This window comes from Sminthopsis crassicaudata, chromosome 5, assembly GCF_048593235.1.
Source record: "Sminthopsis crassicaudata isolate SCR6 chromosome 5, ASM4859323v1, whole genome shotgun sequence".
NCBI lineage: Eukaryota > Metazoa > Chordata > Mammalia > Dasyuromorphia > Dasyuridae > Sminthopsis > Sminthopsis crassicaudata.
In genome coordinates, this window is record NC_133621.1 from 233197933 (window position 1) to 233216044 (window position 18112).

General features: G+C 39.8%; 1 pseudogene; it reads right to left on the reverse strand.

The window, feature by feature from the left end:
• Window positions 1-17: 17 nt before the first annotated feature.
• On the reverse strand, window positions 18-13230 carry LOC141543964 (large ribosomal subunit protein uL24-like; annotated as a pseudogene).
• Window positions 13231-18112: the final 4882 nt, after the last annotated feature.

The following is an 18112-nucleotide window of genomic DNA, read 5'->3' on the forward strand; positions in this document are numbered from 1 at the left end:
TACAGCTATGCAATATTTTATTCTTGAAATTTCTCAGTAGTTTTTTCCTTATATTTTCCCTTTCCTTTCCTACTTGGCAAGATTTGGCTCTTCATTCAAAGATTTTTGAATGATCTTTTTGTGATCTTGTAGAGGGATAGAACTTTGAAAAGGTGTACTTGAATCAAGGACAGTAGGTTAAGCACCTACTCAGTGTGAGATAATGGTTCTTTAAACATATGCTTAATGTGATATGGTGATATAACATTTGCACATGCTCAGTTGTTGTAGTGATGTAATCGTACTGAAGTATTTAAGGGCTGGGAAAACTCGGAACTCTCTCAGCCAAAGACACAGACACAAAGAACACTCCAGACCTCATTGTTGACCATCCATCCCCATGTTTCCTACCTCCTTCACTCATCCACTAAGGCCAATGACTCAGGCTGATCCCAAACTCTTCCAGAGAGCTAGTCTGGGACATTAGATTTTGGCACCTAAAGGCAGGGCCCTAGAAATGCAGGGCCTTGAAAAGCAGGGGACAAATCAGTTCCACTGACGAGATCATATGTTCAGTGGAAAAGTCCCTGTGACCTGGAAATAGCGTGAATATAAAAATAGACAAGCAGGAAACTTTGGTAAGGACTAAACTAGTGACTTTCGTTTTTTTCAGTTGAAATGGGGCAAATATTAAGAAAAGAGCCTTCCCCACTGCAAGGGTAGTGTGTAGAATACATAGTTAGGTTAATAAAGAAGCAAGGTTTATTAGTAACTTGGAAGCAGATCATTGGACTCTTAAAAATATTAGAGTATGGACCCACATTTAACACCACATACTAAGATTAGATCAAAATGGGTCCAAGATTTAGGCATAAAGAACGAAGTCATAAATAAATTGGAGGAACACGGGATGGTTTACCTCTCAGACCTGTGGAGGAGGAAGGAGTTTGTGTCCAAGGGAGAACTAGAGACCATTATTGATCACAAAATAGAAAATTTTGATTACACCAAATTAAAAAGTTTCTGCACAAATAAAACTAATGCAAACAAGATTAGAAGGGAAGTAACAAATTGGGAAAACATTTTTACAGTTAAAGGTTCTGATAAAGGCCTCATCTCCAAAATATACAGAGAATTGACTTTAATTTATAAGAAATCAAGCCATTCTCCAATTGATAAATGGTCAAAGGATATGAACAGACAATTTTCAGATGATGAAATTAAAACTATTTCCGCTCATATGAAAGAGTGTTCCAAATCACTATTGATCAGAGAAATGCAAATTAAGACAACTCTGAGATATCATTACACACCTGTCAGATTGGCTAAGATGACAGGAACAAATAACGATGAATGTTGGAGGGAATGTGGGAAAACTGGGACACTGATGCATTGTTGGTGGAGTTGTGAAAGAATCCAACCATTCTGGAGAGTAATCTGGAATTATACCCAAAAAGTTATCAAACTGTGCATATCCTTTGACCCAGCCATACTACTACTGGGCTTATACCCCAAGGAACTACTAGAAAAGGGAAAGGGTCCTGTATGTGCCAAAATGTTTGTGGCAGCCCTTTTCATAGTGGCTAGAAGCTGGAAGATGAATGAATGCCCATCAATTGGAGAATGGTTGGGTAAATTATGGTATATGAATGTTATGGAATATTATTGTTCTGTAAGAAATGACCAACAGGAGAAATACAGAGAGGCTTGGAGAGACTTACATCAACTGATGCTGAGTGAAATGAGCAGAACCAGAAGATTATTATACACTTCAACAATGATACTGTATGAGGATGTATTCTGATGGAAGTAGATATCTTCAACATAGAGAAGAGCTAATCCAATTCCAATTGATCAATGATGGACAGAATCAGCTACATCCAGAAAAGGAAGACTGGGAAATGAGTGTAAAATGTTATTTTTACCTTCTGAATCCAATTCTTCCTGTGCAACAAGAAATTCGGTTCTACACACATATATTGTATCTAGAATATATTGTAATATATTTAACTTGTATAAGACTGCCTGCCATCTGGGGGAGGGGGTTGGGGGAGGAAGGGAAAAAATCTGAACAGAAGTAAGTGCAAGGGATAATGTTGTAAAAAATTACCCATGCATATGTAATGTCAAAAAGAAAAGTTATAATTATAAAATAAAATAAAAATTAAATTAAAAAAATATATTAGAGTACATGTCTCCTTGGCTATTTAAGGAAGAAAAATTAGAGCCAGATATGTGGGAAATAGTGGGAGAGCAACTAAATGAATATTTTGAAGCTATGGGTCAATTCCTGAGGAAATATTCCCTGTGTATAATATAATACAATTTGCTTTAAAAATTCCACAGTTCTAAAAAGAGGAAAAGTTTTAAGGTAGACATACAGAAAAGGAAGTGTAAAGAGATAGAGCAGGAAAAAGGGGATAATACTGACAAGCAGCTGAAAAACATGAAGAATTGGACAAGAAAGGAGTTAAGTACAGCACTGACGAACTTAAGGGGTGTGGTGCTTCTTACTTTCACAGCTCAGTTACAACCAAGCAGGAGCCTATAGGGCATTTCCATTCTGACCCATCTTCCTTCAATTCCCCCTTCCTGAGTGGAGGATGAAGGAGGAGTGGGAAGTGGCATGACACCATCAACACCACCCATGCAGCAGCTATGACAATTACAAAAGTTATTTAATTAAAGAAGTACTGGATACATCTGATTTGAGAATAGAAACTTACCCTGTCATTGAAGAGTTTGACTCTTCAAGTCAAGAAAAAAGAAGATACACTCCTTTTAATCTGGAAATTATCAAGGATCTGAACAAGGTTTGCACTCTTTATGGGTCTCTTTAGTTTATGTTAAGATGTTATTAGAGAATTTGGCCTTTGAAATTTTAATCCCTAATGATTGGAAATCTATAGCAAGGATATGTTTAGAACCTGGACAAAACTAGTGGTTTTCTGAGTATAGTGAACTCTGTAAAATACAAGACCAATGAAATAGACAAACTGGAGTTAATATAACAGTCACCTTTGACCAACTAACAGGTGTAGGTCATTATGCAGACACTTCAGAGCAGATTAATTACCCCTTGACAGCATATGAGCAAATTGCTTCTGATGCTATCAAAGCACCTTCCCAGGAAGACAAAATAGAGGGGAAGCCTTCACAAAAATAGCACAAAGTCTGACTGAACCCTTTGCTGATTTTGTGGGATGTCTGCAGACAGCTGTCATACAAATTACTGGTGAAAATGCAACAACAAAAATTATGAGAAGACAATTTGATAAGGAAAATGCTAATGAGGTTTGTAAAAGAATTATACTAGGACTACACAAAGGATGCTCCTTTAGATGAGCTCATAAGGGGCAGCTAGATGGTGCAGTAGTTAGAGCACCAGCCTTGAAGTCAAGAGGACCTGAGTTTAAATCTGGTCTCAGACACTTAATACTTCCTAGCTCTGTGACCCTGGGCAAGTCACTTAACCCCAATTGTCTCAAAAAAAAATACTACCAAAAAAACAAACAAACAGATGAGATCATAAGACTCTGTGCCACAGTGGGCACAAATACCTTTTATACCCAAGCTAAGATACAGACTTTTCAAGATCTGAACATTGGAAGACAGGGTCCCTTTTAGCAAGGGACTTCTAGAGAGACTTTCAGTGTGGTAAAGTAGGGCATTTGAAAGCTCAATGTTGGTATAAAGATAGAGTGAAAAACCAGGGTGGGAGAACAAGACCCAAAACCCGATTTCCAAAATGTAACAAAGGCTTCCATTGGGCATCAGAATTTAGATTGACTCAGGGAAACAAGAAGTGGGTCTCAGCATCAGGGCCCCAGTCAAAAAACACTTGGGGCATAATGGCAGCCGATGTTACACCCAGAGATTCTTTAGAAGTTCAATACTCCAACATGATCAATCAGCCACAAAGCAACCTAATGGGAGAAAGGGCTTACATTTGGGGGAATAGATTTATATGCAGCTGGGATTACTGAGATAACACCTGGAGAGGTGAAATTTGTCCCTGTCCAGCCTATAGATCTCTTGCCTCCAGGGATACCTCCTGAGAGTAGCTTACAAAACACTGTCTGTCCATACATTGACTTGGAAAATTGGGGAATATGTCACTAATTCAGATAGCTAATGTGTGACTTATCAACCCAGAGAAGTAGTAGCATCAGGTTTGCTAATACACATTCTTGATAGGAAATTTGGTGATATTTATCCAGATTTTGACTCCCAACAACAAAATCCAGGAATATTCTGGACTGCAGCTGTTACAGCTGACCATTTTATGCTCACTATCTATGTAAATAGCATACCATTGAAAGGGTTGGTAGACATAGGTGCAGATAGTACAATCATTAGAGGTGCCAATTGGTCCAGTCATTGGCCAAAGATTAAGGCAGACACCCATATGTCTGGAATAGGAAGATCAATATCAGTTGAAGTTATTGCTACCCCTTTGAGATGGATATTTGAAGGTGAAACAGGAGTTTTTACTCCTTTTGTTGTAAATAAAATCCCCAACAATCTATAGGAAAGAGACATCTTACAACAGTTAGGATTACAATCGAATATTTCAGCTTTTTAGGCAGGGCTACTGTTGAAGGCCTGCCTGCACACCTGTTCACATTCAATAGAAAATTGATACACCAGTGTGAGTGGAACAGTGGCCCTTAGCAAGTGATAAAATTCAGGCCTTATTAGATATAGTACAAGAGCAACTTGCCCAAGGACATTTACAACCTTCTCTAAGTCAGCTTGGACTTCCATTTCCTACTCAATTGCCTAGAGAATGGCTTCTTTAGATTACAGACATTAAAGAACTGTTTCTATTCTATCCCTCTGGATAAGAGGATATGAAAAGATTTGCCTTTTCAGTACCTAGTGTTCATTTAGCTGAGCCTTATAAAAGATATGAATTGACAGTTTTGCCACAGGGAATGAAAAATAGTCCTACTATGTGTCAAATGTATGTGGTTGCTGCTTTTACTCCAGTAAGAAAGTCATTTCCAAAAATTATATTGTTACATTACATGGATGATATGTGTACCTGAGGGTGTGTACCTGAGAAGTAAATGTTAGAAGCATGTCTACAAATTTCCATAGAAACACTAAGGAACTACAAATTGCATATAGTGCCAGAAAAAAATTCAAAGGCATGTTCCTTTTCAATATTTAAAATATAAAGTACATCCTAAGATGCTTACAGTACAAAAACTTTCTTTAACAACAGAGAAGTTGAACACCTTAAATGACTTTCAAAAACTGATAGGAGCTATCCAATGGATGCATCCAGTGTTAAATTTAACAACCTATCAATTACAACCATTATCATTTTTAAGGGCTTTAGACTGCTTTAGACTCACCATGCCAGTTTACAAAAGAAGCTCAAGAGGCTTTGGGAGAGGTTGAACTGGCTTTTTTGATTGAAAGAGTTACTCAGAAACACTTGGAAATATCAGTTTTTACTACAAAAGGGCACCCATGGCAGTCCTTCATCAATGAGACAGTGTGATAGTGTGGGTGACCCTCCCAGCACAACCAGACAAAGCCTTACTCCTTACCCTGTGCTTGTGGCTAGAATTTTATTGAAGGCCATTAAGTGAGTAGTACAATTATCTGGCATAAGACTTGACAAGATATACACTTTAACCTCCCACCAAAGCTACTGATTGCCAGGGCCATACATACGAATTTTTCCAGATACACATGAAGACGAGCCAATGTTAATATGCCAAACAGCCTTTCTTTATTGGTAATTTAGTAGAGGTTATCAGGAAGCAAGACCAAATGTGTGTATGTCTCTGTGTCTCTCTGTATCTCTAAATCTCTCTATATCTCTGCCTCTCTCTACTTCTCTCTGTATCCTTCTTGCTTATGGACTCAAAGCTAGCCATTTATATTTACTCTCCTCTGGGATTACCCCATGCCTAACAATGTGTGACTTAGGTGGATCCACAGAAGGGAGACACCTGGAGTTAGTGCTGTGTCCTAAGAAAAGATCTAGCAAGAGGACACACTCTTCGCAATCTCAAGGAAACACCTGTATGACACAACCTCCTCCCTCAGAGGCCAAGCCCGTTTTTATCTCCTGAGTCCACCCTACCAGCTGACAGGGCATACATGGCAATTCTCAGAAGGAAAATCCCCAACAATACACCTTTTATACCAATGCACAAATTAATGTATGCTGTGAAACCATCCCACAGTGGCAAATTTTATTAGCCACAGCTCCAAATTTTACATGCATGTCTCCATTAAAGATAATCCAGCTATTACATAATTAGCAATGGATTTTTGAAGAAAAGGTTTCTAAGATTCCTCTTAAAGGACCAACCATCTTTACAGATGCATCCAAACATAACATTTGTGCTGTGTACTCTCTTGACTTAACTATAGAGAGTCAGAACTTCTTTTCAGTCCACTCAGCAGAATGAATTGTATGCAATTATGCTAGCTCTTATTTATTATCCAGGAGATGTAAATATAATATCTGATTCAGCCTATTCAGTAGGTGTTGTACAAAGAATTGCCATAGCCCAAATAATATTTGTAACTTCTAATATATATCAGCTCTTTAAAGAACTTCAAGAACAAGTGAGAAAGCATCTAGGTAAGATTTGTATCTTGCATGTCCACTCTTAGTGGACTTCCAGGTCCTATTTTTTATGGAAATTCAAAGGCAGATTGCCTTGTAACCATGTTAGCTAATACCCCTTTATTTTGGGCAGCCCAAGAATCTCATTCTAAATATCATCAGGCTGCTCAAGCTTTATGTTTTCAATTTGGGAAAATAAAAGAGGAAGCTAGAGCATAATAAAAGCCTGTATAGATTGCCTTCTTTTCCACATTCCTACACTCCCTCCAGGGAAGAACCCTCGTGATTTGAGACCCAATAAAATTTGGCAAATGGATGTGACCCATTATAAATCTTTTGGTTGTCTGTCTTTTATCCATGTTGTACTAGGCATCTTTTCAGGATTTACTTTTGCAATACCAATAGCAAAAGAGACTGCCTGAGTAGTCACTGAATTCCTTATACAAGCATTTGCATTTATGGGTGTGCCACAAGCAATAAAAATAGATAATGGACCTGCTCTTCTAAACATTTTGCGCACTTTTGTGCACACTATCAGATTTTACACACTACTGGCATACCTTTTAATCCTTAAGGACAGGCAATAGTAGAGTGGAGAAACAGAGACATCAAGACGCTCCTCAAAAAAAAAAAAAAAAAAAAAAAAAAAAAGAAAGAAGGAAAGAAAGGGGGAACCACAGGTAACCCTAGAGAATTTTTAAATTTAGTTCTTTATACTATTAATTTTTTGCTTTTTGATAAAGATTCACTGGCTCTGGCAGACAGGTTATATAGCTTGCTGGAAGGGCAATGTCCAGTGCGAGCAGCTCCACTATCTTTAGATAATCACCAAGTGATGTGTAGGGATCCAGAAAGTTGTGAATGGAAGGGACCAGATAGGTTAACTGCTTGGGGGAGAGGGTTTGCTTGTGTCTCTACAGATGGAGAAGGAATCATATAGGTGCCAACGAGCCATATTCATCTTGTACATTGGAGAGAGATGAGAAGATCCTTGAAACAAAAGAAAAGACCTAAGAAACATTGGGTAGTTCCATCACTGATTGTTCCCATCACTGAAAGAGCATGGCAGTTGTGGCAATTGACTCATGAACATCAAAAATTGTTGACAAGACTGTTGCAGGACTTCAGTCTGAGACATGATGAGACTATTGTAGGATTTCAAAACCTGCAGGAATCATTGGATTCCCTGAAACATGATAAGACTGTTGTAGGACTTCAAAATCTGCAGGAATCATTGGATTCCCTGACACATAATGAAACTATTGCAGGACTTCAAAACTTGCACATGAAGTAATAATGGACAATAGGTTTTGGATTCTATTGGCTTTTGAAGGAGGAGTATGTGTGATTGTTATTTATGTACCCTCCTTCTAGGACTTATGGACATGTATATTCATATTGTTTGTTATATCACTGTGTTGATTCATGTTGTTTGTTACATTACTACTAGGCTGAGCTATGTGTTTGTGTAATACCTCCCATGCTGATGGATTTATGTATACCTGTTTCAAGTAATACCCTTCAGCCCAGAGGAAACTGGCTAAGAATATCTGGTTTGACTTCCCATTTCCCTTTGGTGTTTTCACCTCCCTTCCTGTGAGTCAGGGAGGGCATGATCACCTGTGTTCTAAAACAAAAAAAAGGGGGAGATGTAGAGGGAAGGAACTCTGAAAAGATGTACTTGAATCAAAGAGCAGGGTGCTTATAGTTAAGTGTTAGGTTCTTACTAAGTGCTAATGAGATGAGATATTAGGTTCTTACTAAGTGCTAAGTTGGTACTTGACAATACTCCAGCTCCAGCCTTTACTGGGGAGGAGCTTGCATGCTTAGGAGGAGGAAGTTCATTGGTTGAAGTGATTTTTCCCAGAAGCCCTTGCATTACCCCACGCCCATTCTCTGGGAGGATAAAAGAGGGCAGCACTCCAGAGATAGGGAGTCTCTGCTCTAGGCCAGAGTTGAGTCGGCTCTCTACAGAAAGTAGAATCTGTTCAAGAGATTTGAGTTGACACAGCAGATCCCCTCCCAGAGAGCGATCGGCAGCTTCTGGAGACAACAGCACATTACAAATTGGCGCCCAATGTGGGGCAAGGACTTTTGCTTATCCTGACAAGGACTTATTCTGAGCCCTTCAGAGGAGCTAGACTGGACCATCGCAATTTGGTGCCCAAACAGGGACAGACACAATCCTGATTCCAGTGGAAAAGCTTCCGATCCAGATCTCAGTCTCTGACCCAGAATCGTGAGTAACAAGGAAACTTTGTTAAAGATTAAGTGAGCATTCTAATAGATAAATAAGGAACTTAACTTGTTAAGGGCTAAACTAGCAATCTCTTATAGTGAAATGGGGCAAACACCTTCTGTTCAAGGAAAATGTTTAGAGAGCATCATCAGGGTTATGAAAAGCCAAGGATTTATTATAATTTTGGAGGATATTACTCAACTTTTAAAAACTGTGAAGGTCATATGTCCTTGTTTTTCTCTGGAAGAAGAATTGGATCCAGATGAATGGGAATTAGTAGGAAAGCAATTAGGTGAACACTACAATTGCCCTTGTGACATTTTGCCCTTTGGTTCCGGACCAAACTCAATTTCCAAAGATACACTTCATACCTACAATTTAATCCAAATGGCTTTAAAAAATGTTATTCTAAAGGAAGAGAAGAAGGAGCAAAATGGGGAAGTGTCAACTAAACTAGGTGAAAAGGATGAATCAGATAACAATGAAGTTAAGTACAATTCTGAGCTACAGGAGCATTTCTTATCTCTACCCCTGAAGGTTTAATTGAGGGAGGAGATTGAACTTGCTCCTCCTAAGCATGCAAGCTCCTCCCCAGTAAAGGCCAGAACTAGAGAATTGTCAAGTACCTACTTAGCACTTAGTAAGAACCTAATATCTCATTATCTCATTAGCACTTAGTAAGAACCTAACAGTTAAGCACCTACTCAGTGTGAGATAATGGTTCTCTAAACATATACTTAATGTGATTTGGTGATGCAATGTTTGCACATGCTCAGTTGCTGTAGTGATTTAATCGTACTGAAGTATTTAAGAGTTGAGAGAACTGGAAACCAGCCTCTCAGCCACAGACACAGAGGACTCTCTCTGACACAGACATAGAAGTCTCTCAGCTATAGACACATTCATAAAGAAGAATCTGGACTTCATCTTTGACCATGATCCCTGTGAGTCTCCTGCTTCCTTCACTCCTCCACTAAGGCCAAGGACTCGGGCTGATCCTGAGTTTCTCTAGAGAGCTAGTCTGGACATCACATGATTTTTGTGCAGTTGTAGTCTTGTGACAACTACCTTGCTTGGATGAATGCCCACTGCACACACTTAATGTAAATCATATTTTTCTTTCTGTAAATCTGGACCAGTTTGCCAATTTGCTATGGTTTGTAATGTCCATGAATGACCTGGAATTCATCATCTTTTTGAATGGGCATGGAGTGGATATTGTATTTCTATCTCAGCTTCTTAGAAAAAAGAAAAGACATAATTTTCCTCTGTATATGGGAAATGCTTCTTGTGACTCTTACTTTGGTCAAAGGTCACAAAGGGATTGAACTCTGTTTTGATTCAGAGCCACCAATGAAGAGAAAAGACCGAGGAGAGACCTATAGCTTCATTAGTTTGTGTATAAAAACTTTTTACTATGTAATGGAGATTATCCATTTTAATTTTCTCACTATCTCATTTTTAGTTACATATATACTTTTTCCTATCTGTACACGTAAAAAGCAATTTCTTCTTTGCTCTTCTGGTTTAAAATGCCACTTTTTATGACAAAGCTATGTATCCATCTGGAGTTTATCTTGGGTAAAATGTTGCTCTATACATAATCTCTACCTGACTGCTTTCTAGTTTCTAAAGAAGCCTTTTTTTTTTTTTTTTATCAAAAAAGTTTCTTACCCAGTAACTAAAGCCTTTAGATTTATTGAAAACTTGAAGTTTTTTTTTAAACTAGTTAAACTTTCAGGGATCTCAATTCCTGGGTAAGCATCATCATTTTTTATTCAGAGCTATTCTCCTTCTCTTGCTATCACTTTCTATCTCTTATTTAATTTCTTTCAGGGAATCTTATATTTCTTGTGACTAATACATGCTTTTCTCTCTATTTAGACTTGTAAAGATACTCAATTAAAGGAAGGAAGGAAAGCAGGATGGTGAGAAGAGTGGGAAGAGTGGGAAGGAGGGAAGGAGGGAGAAATGTGTGTCATTTATGCCCAGCTTGCTCACTCCATGCCCTTTCTGTTTCCTGCCAATTTTAAAATTTAAATCCCCAGCCTCTCTTTTCCACCTAAAATCATTAGTGGGCAGGTCTTGGCAGCCTAAAACAAAAACACTTACAAAAGCAAGCTCAGAAGCTATAAAATGTTATCGACTTTGTATCCCATCAATCATGCAGATCTCTCCAGTGTTTTATGAGGTCCTGGTTCATTTGCCTGCAGACATAGAACAACACCTTCCCAGCATTTCAGAAAGCTTTGTACAATGGTCGACCATGCCAGAGCTCTCCAGAAAATTCATGGAACATGGACTTAGTGAACATACCAATGGCCAAACTTGGTGGGAAAATCAGTTTAAGTCGAATCACTGGTCAACTTTGAATGACACAAATAGCTATTTTCAACAAGAAGTTGTGGACTTTTACCACTTGCACTGGTTATTTGAGAAAAGCCTAATTAAAGGCTTTTCTAGGAGACTACTATATAAAAACTATTGCAAAAGCCATTTTACAAGAGATTTTTGAGGGCCTAGAGCCATGAATCCCTGACTGAGTAATGGTGACTATAACACAAAAGGGCAGGCAAAACAAGACTGTTGAAACATCTTACATCTATAATTATTTGTTAGGCAAACTGCAGCCCAAAATACAGTAGTTGTGGATGAATATCAGCAACTTAAAGGCTTATGCTCTGCACACTATGAAGAGAAATTTAACTTGGGCTCCGTTCTGCAAAGCAACATTATTTAGCTCTCTGTGAAGGGACATTTAGCAGTGAAGGAGTGGGGTGTTGCACTTGTACCTGAAGCACTTAGTACTATATGTCGCTCCTCTAATGTCTAATAAGGCTACTCATCTGTATTCTAGAGTAGTGGACTAGGAAGAGGGCAGCACTACAGAGAAGCAGTGGCTACAAGAAGACAAAAGTTCATTCAAAAGTTACCAAGCCATTTAGTGAGATTTACCCGTGCAAAAATGCTGTTAAAGAAGTCTGCTGAGGACTACCTAATTGGAAAATTACCTATAGGGGACTTCACCTTCAACAAAATATTCCAGCATCAACAACTATTCCTGATTGCAGCAAATATCTTAGTCACGTGGGCCAAAAGACAGTTGCATAAGTGAAGCACTGTTTGGTTATATGGATCTGTGACTACTAGTAAAAAAAAATTCTTGATGAAACTATTGTTCACACTGTAGAGTTTTATGATTCTGTAGATGGACTGATGAATCTTTCTCATTTAATGACTGTAGATAAATGATCATTTGGTGGAAGGAGGGAAAATGACTAATAAAATTATAGAGCCTGCTAAAGCTATTTTGGGGTAATTTGTTGTGAGGGTAGATCGGAAATGTAAAGGAAGTATACAAATTGTGCCTACCTTTGTCATAATAACTAAAAATAAAGATGTGTTTAGTAGTTGACAGGAATGCAACTACTTATGAATATTGGAACTGTTAGATCAATAAGTTTAATGCAAAATTTTGTAAAATAAGCAAATGGGAGGTTAAAGATTTTTAGGTGGGGGGCTCTACACTCTAGAGATATACCACTTGGTTTTGATGTTCCTTGGGAAGAAGGGCCATATGAAATTCTCTACTTGTTTCACATAAATCCCACGTTGGGGCCACTCATGCTAACAAATGTGCAAAGCAGTGAGTGCAATATTGCTGAACTAACATGCTCACCACAGGACCAGGACCAGAGAAGGAAGGGAAGAAGGAAAGAAGGAAAGAAAGAAGGAAGGGGGGAAAGGAAGGAATGAAGGGAGAGAGGAAGGAAAGAGGAAATAAACACTCATTAAGCACCTGCTGTGCTTCAGGCCCTGTGATTAGTTCTTCTCTAATAATAACAATACTATTATTAACCCCTATAACCTCCCAGCCAGAGATTACTAGTCTTGCCTAATTCCCAGGCTTTCAAAGAATCTCTTGCCGCGTCTTGTACAGTGGTTCTTTACCAATCTTACCCTAATCAGAAGTCTTCAGAGATCTCTGGCCACCGCCTCTCGATCTCATATCTAACAGAACACCCGAAGACACTGGCATACAAGCTTAAGACTTTATTCCATGTGTTCACATCTGCCTCTCTTGCACTGTTACTGACCTCCCACTGACTCCTATTGAACTCCCATTTAACTCCACTTACTTCCTAGTCTCCACTGCTTACATAGGGTCTATGAGGTCACACTCACAGCCAATAAGGGAAGGAGACACCTCCCATTGATGATGTGTTCTCAATATGACCAGAGTTTCTGATTGAGAGATAGTGGTACCTGCTGGCTGCAGAAATTACATCTCGGTGCCTCAGGTTTCAAGGCCTCTGTCCTTCCTCTTATGCTACGCGAGGCTCCTCCCCTGATCCTTACAAACCCCATTTTACAGTTGAGAAAACTAAAGCAGACAGAAGTTAAATACGTTGCCCATGGTTACATAAGTAGTAATTATCTGAGGCTGGGTTTGAACTCAAGTCTTCCTGACTTGTTAGAGTTTATCTCTGTAAGGATTTCCATGTACTCCATGTCAGCTGGTAGGGTGGGCCCAGGAGGTAAAAAGGGGCTTGGCCTCTTGGTGGAACTCTATCTTTCCAGAAATCAGCAGGAGTCAGGATCACTAAATGTCTTTATTCTAGATCTTTACCATCCCCTCCAACGCCAGGTCACGAGTGCAAGTGAGCGTGAGTTCCACCACCCAAGTTTCTCTTACTCCTCCCACACAAGTCACTTCCCTCTCTTTGTCCCACCAATCAAGTCAGCACAGAACAGCTGGGGAGGGTCAACCTTAAACAAGTTAATAGGGAATTGTCCAATTGGCAATTAGTCTCATGTGCTTCATCATCCAAGTGCATTGCTCAGTTCTAGCCCTTTACATCTCCCGCTTTCTTTTGTTTTAGACCACAGGAGGTCGCGCCATCCCTGACTTTTCAGGGAGATGAGAACCCCAAAAAGGAGGTGATCACACCCCCCCCCCGACATCTCAGAAAGGGAGATGAAAGCACTAAAAAGGAGATAATCACGCCCTCCCTGACATCTCAGGAAGGGAGATGAAAGCACTAAAAAGGAGATAATCACATCTTCCCTGACATCTCAGGAAGGGAGATGAGAAGCACCAAAGGGAAGTGGGGATTGCTAGCAGGTTTCTGGGTTGAAGGGCCTTATTAGAGACAAGTATGCACAAACCCATCAGCATGGGAGTTATTACACAAGCACATAGCAATAACGCAGAGGCTATTAGTGGTGACTCTCCCCACAGTCAGTGCAGACTCGATGTGGTGTAACAAACAGGAATTGTACATGCAAGTAGTGATATAACAAACAATATAAATCAACATGGTATTGTAAGAGATTTCCAGAAGTCCTAGAAGGAGGGTATGTAAACACCAGACACACATACCCCTTCTTCAGCAACCAAGAGATAGTCCAAAACCAATCTATTGTCCATTGCTTCCCGTGTTAGGGAATCCAATGATCCCCACAAGTTTTTGAAATCCCACATCAGTCTTTTTATATGTTAGGGAATCCAATGATCCCCACAAGGTTTTGAAGTCCAGCAACAGTCTTATGATGCCTCAGAGAATCCAATGATTCCTGAGGATTTTCAAGTCCTACAATAGTCTTATGATGCCTCAGAGAATCCAATGATTCCTGAGGACTTTCAGTCCTACAATAGTCTTATGATGTCTCAGAGAATCCAATGATTCCTGAGGATTTTCAAGTCCAACAGTTTTTGATGTCCATGAGTCAGACACCATAACTGCCAGGTTCTTTCAGTGGTGGGCACAGTCAGCAACGGAACCACCTGATGTTTCTTGGATCTTCTCCTTCGTTTCAAGGGTCTGCTCTGTCTCTCTCCAATTGGACAAGGTGAATACGGCTCGTTGGCACCCATCTGATTCCTTCTCCATTAGTAGAGATACAAGCAAACCCTCTCCCCCAAGCAGTTAACCTATCTGGTCCCTTCCATTCACCACTTTCTGGGTCTCTCCACATCACTTGGCAATTATCTAAGGACAGTGGAGCTGCTCGCACTGGACAATGCCCTTCCGGTGGGTTATAAAACCTGTCTGCCGGAGCCAGTGCATCTTTGTCAAAAATTTAAAAATTAATGGTATAGAGAACTAAATTTAGAAGTTCTCTAGGGTTACCTGTGGCTCCCCCTTTCTTTTGTTTTTGGAGGAGTGTCTTAATATCTCTGTTTCTTCTCTCTACTATTGCCTGCCCTTGAGGATTAAAGGGTATGCCCGTGGTATGTAAAATCTTATACTGTGCACAAAAGTGTGTAAAATGTTTAGACGTATATGCAGGTCCATTGTCTGTTTTTATTGCTTGTGGCACACCCATAATTGCAAATGCTTGTATAAGGAATTCAGTGACCACTCGGGCTGTCTCTTTTGCTGCTGGCATTGCAAATGTGAATCCTGAAAAGGTGTCTACCATGACATGGATAAAAGATAGACGACCAAAAGATTTATAATGGGTCACATCTATTTGCCAAATTTCATTAGGTCTCAAACCACGAGGGTTCTTCCCTGGAGGGAGTGTAGGAGCATGGAAAGGAAGGCAAGCTGTACAGGCTTTTATTATGCTCCTAGCTTCTTCTCTTGTTATTCCAAACTGCAAACGTAAAGCTCGGGCAGCCTGATGATATTTAGAATGAGACTCTTGTGCTTCTTGAAATAAAGGAGTACTGGCCAGCATGGTTAGAAGGCTATCTGTCTTTGAATTACCATCAAAAATAGGACCTGGAAGTCCACTATGGGAGTGGACATGCAAAATATAAATCTTACCTGGATGCTTTCTCACTTGCTCTTGAAGCTCTTTAAAGAGCTGATATATATTGGAGGCTACAAATTTTATTTGGGCTGTGGCAATTCTTTGTACCAAACCTACTGAATAGGCCGAATCAGATATTATATTTATGTCTCCCGGATAATAAGCAAGAGCTAGTATAATTGCATACAATTCATTCTGCTGAGTGGACTGAAAAGGAGTTCTGATTACTTTCTTTATAGTTAAGTCACGAGAATACACAGCACAAATATTATGTTTGGATGCATCTGTAAAGATAGTTGGTCCTTTAAGAGGAACTTTAGAAACCTTTTCTTCAAGAATCCATTGCCAATTATGTAGCAGTCTGGTTATCTTTAATGGAGACCCGTGTGCAAAATTTGGAGCCATGGTTAATAAAATTTGCCACTCTGGGATGGTTTCACAGCACACATTAACTTGTGCATTAGTATAAAAGGTGTATATCTTGTCAGGTCTTGTCCCAGATAATTGTACTGCTCGTTTAATGGCCTTTAATAAAATTCTAGCCACAAGCATTGGGTAAGGAATAAGGCTTTGTTCTGGTTGTGCTGGGAGGTTCACCCACTCTATCACACTGTCTCCTTGATGAAGGACTGCTGTGGGGGCCTCTTGTGTAGCAAAAACTGATATTTCCAAGGGTTTTTGAGTGACTCTTTCAACCACATTGGATAAAGCCAGTTCAACTTGTCTCAAAGCCTCTTGAGCTTCTTTTGTAAGCTGGTGTGGTGAATTTAAAGCACTGTCTCCCCTCAAAGTGTCATATAATGCTTGCAACTGACAGGTAGTCAAGCCTAACACAGGACGCATCCATTGGATATCTCCTATCAATTTCTGGAAGTCATTTAAGGTGTTTAGCTTCTCTGTTCTTAAGGAGAGTTTTTGTACTGTAAGCACCTTAGGATATACTTCATATCCTAAATATTGAAAAGGAGCATGTCTTTGAATCTTTTCTGAAGCTATGTGCAACTTATAATTCCTTAGTGTTTCTATGGTTTTTTGTAGACAGGCTTCTAACATTTGTTCCTCAGGTGCACATCCCAATATATAATCCATGTAATGTAATAACATTACTTTTGGAAATGCTTTTCTTACTGGAGTAAGAGCAGCAGCAACATACATTTGACACATAGTAGGGCTGTTTTTCATTCCCTGTGGCAAAACTGTCCATTCCTATCTTTTATAAGGCTCAGCTAAGTTAACGCTGGGCACTGAAAAGGCAAATCTTTTCATATCCTCCTTATCTAGAGGGATAAAATAGAAACAATCCTTAATGTCTATAACCCACAGAGGCCATTCTCTAGGCAATTGAGTAGGAGATGGAAGTCCAGGTTGAAGAGTTCCCATAGTTTCCATCTGTTCATTTACCTTTCTTAAATCAGTCAACATCCTCCATTTTCCAGATTTCTTTTTTACAACAAATATTGGGGAATTCCAAGGACTTAGAGAAGGTTGTAAGTGTCCTTGGTCAAGTTGTTCCTGTACTATGTCTAGTAAGGCCTGAATTTTATTGTTATCTAAGGGCCACTGTTCTATCCACACTGGTGTATCAGTTTTCCACTGGATAGGAACAGGTGAAAGTGTTGGCAGGCCTTCAACAGCAGCCCTGCCTAAAAAACCTAAGTACTCATTTTTAACCCTAATTGTTTTAAAATGTCTCTTCCCCACAGATTGATGGGGATTTTTTCAACTATAAAAGGAGTAAAAACTCCTGTTTCACCTTCAAATACCCATCTTAAAGGGGTAGCACTAACTTCAGCTGCTATTGATCCTCCTACCCCAGACATGTAGGTGTCTGCCTTAGTCTTTGGCCAGTGACTGGGCCAGTTGGCACCTCTAATGACTGTGCGATCTGCATCTGTGTCCACCAGTCCTTCTAATGCTTTGCCATTTATATAGATGGTGAGCATAGGTCGGTCAGCTGTCACAGCTGCTGTCCAGTATATTCCTGGGTTTTTCTGCTTGGAGTCCGAACATGGGTGACTGTCACCAGGTTGCTTATTAGGAGTCTGTATCAATAAACCTGATGCTACTACTTTCCCTAGTTGATAAATCACACATTGTCTCCCTGTGTTAGTGACTGGGATATTATCTATACATTCCCCAGTTTCCCACATCAGTGTATGAATGAACACTGTCTTGTAAGTACTCTCAGGAGGTGAAATGGTCAAGCCTATTGTCCCTGGAGGCAAGGGATCCATAGGTTGGAGAGGAACAGATTTCACCTCTCCAGGGGGTATCTCAATTTTCCCAGCTGCATACAACTCTATCCTCCCTAATTGTAGTCCCTTTCTCCCATCATGTTGCTTCCTGGCTGACTGATTGTGTAATCCCTTTCTCCCCTCAGATGGCTTCCTGGCTGATGGGTCATGTCTGGGTATTGGACTTGTAGGCACTCTCTGGGTGTGGCATCGGCTGCCACCATGCCCCAACTGTTTTTTGCCTGGGGTCCTGGAGCTGGGCCCCTCATCCCATTTCCCTGAATCAGTCTACATTTTGATGCC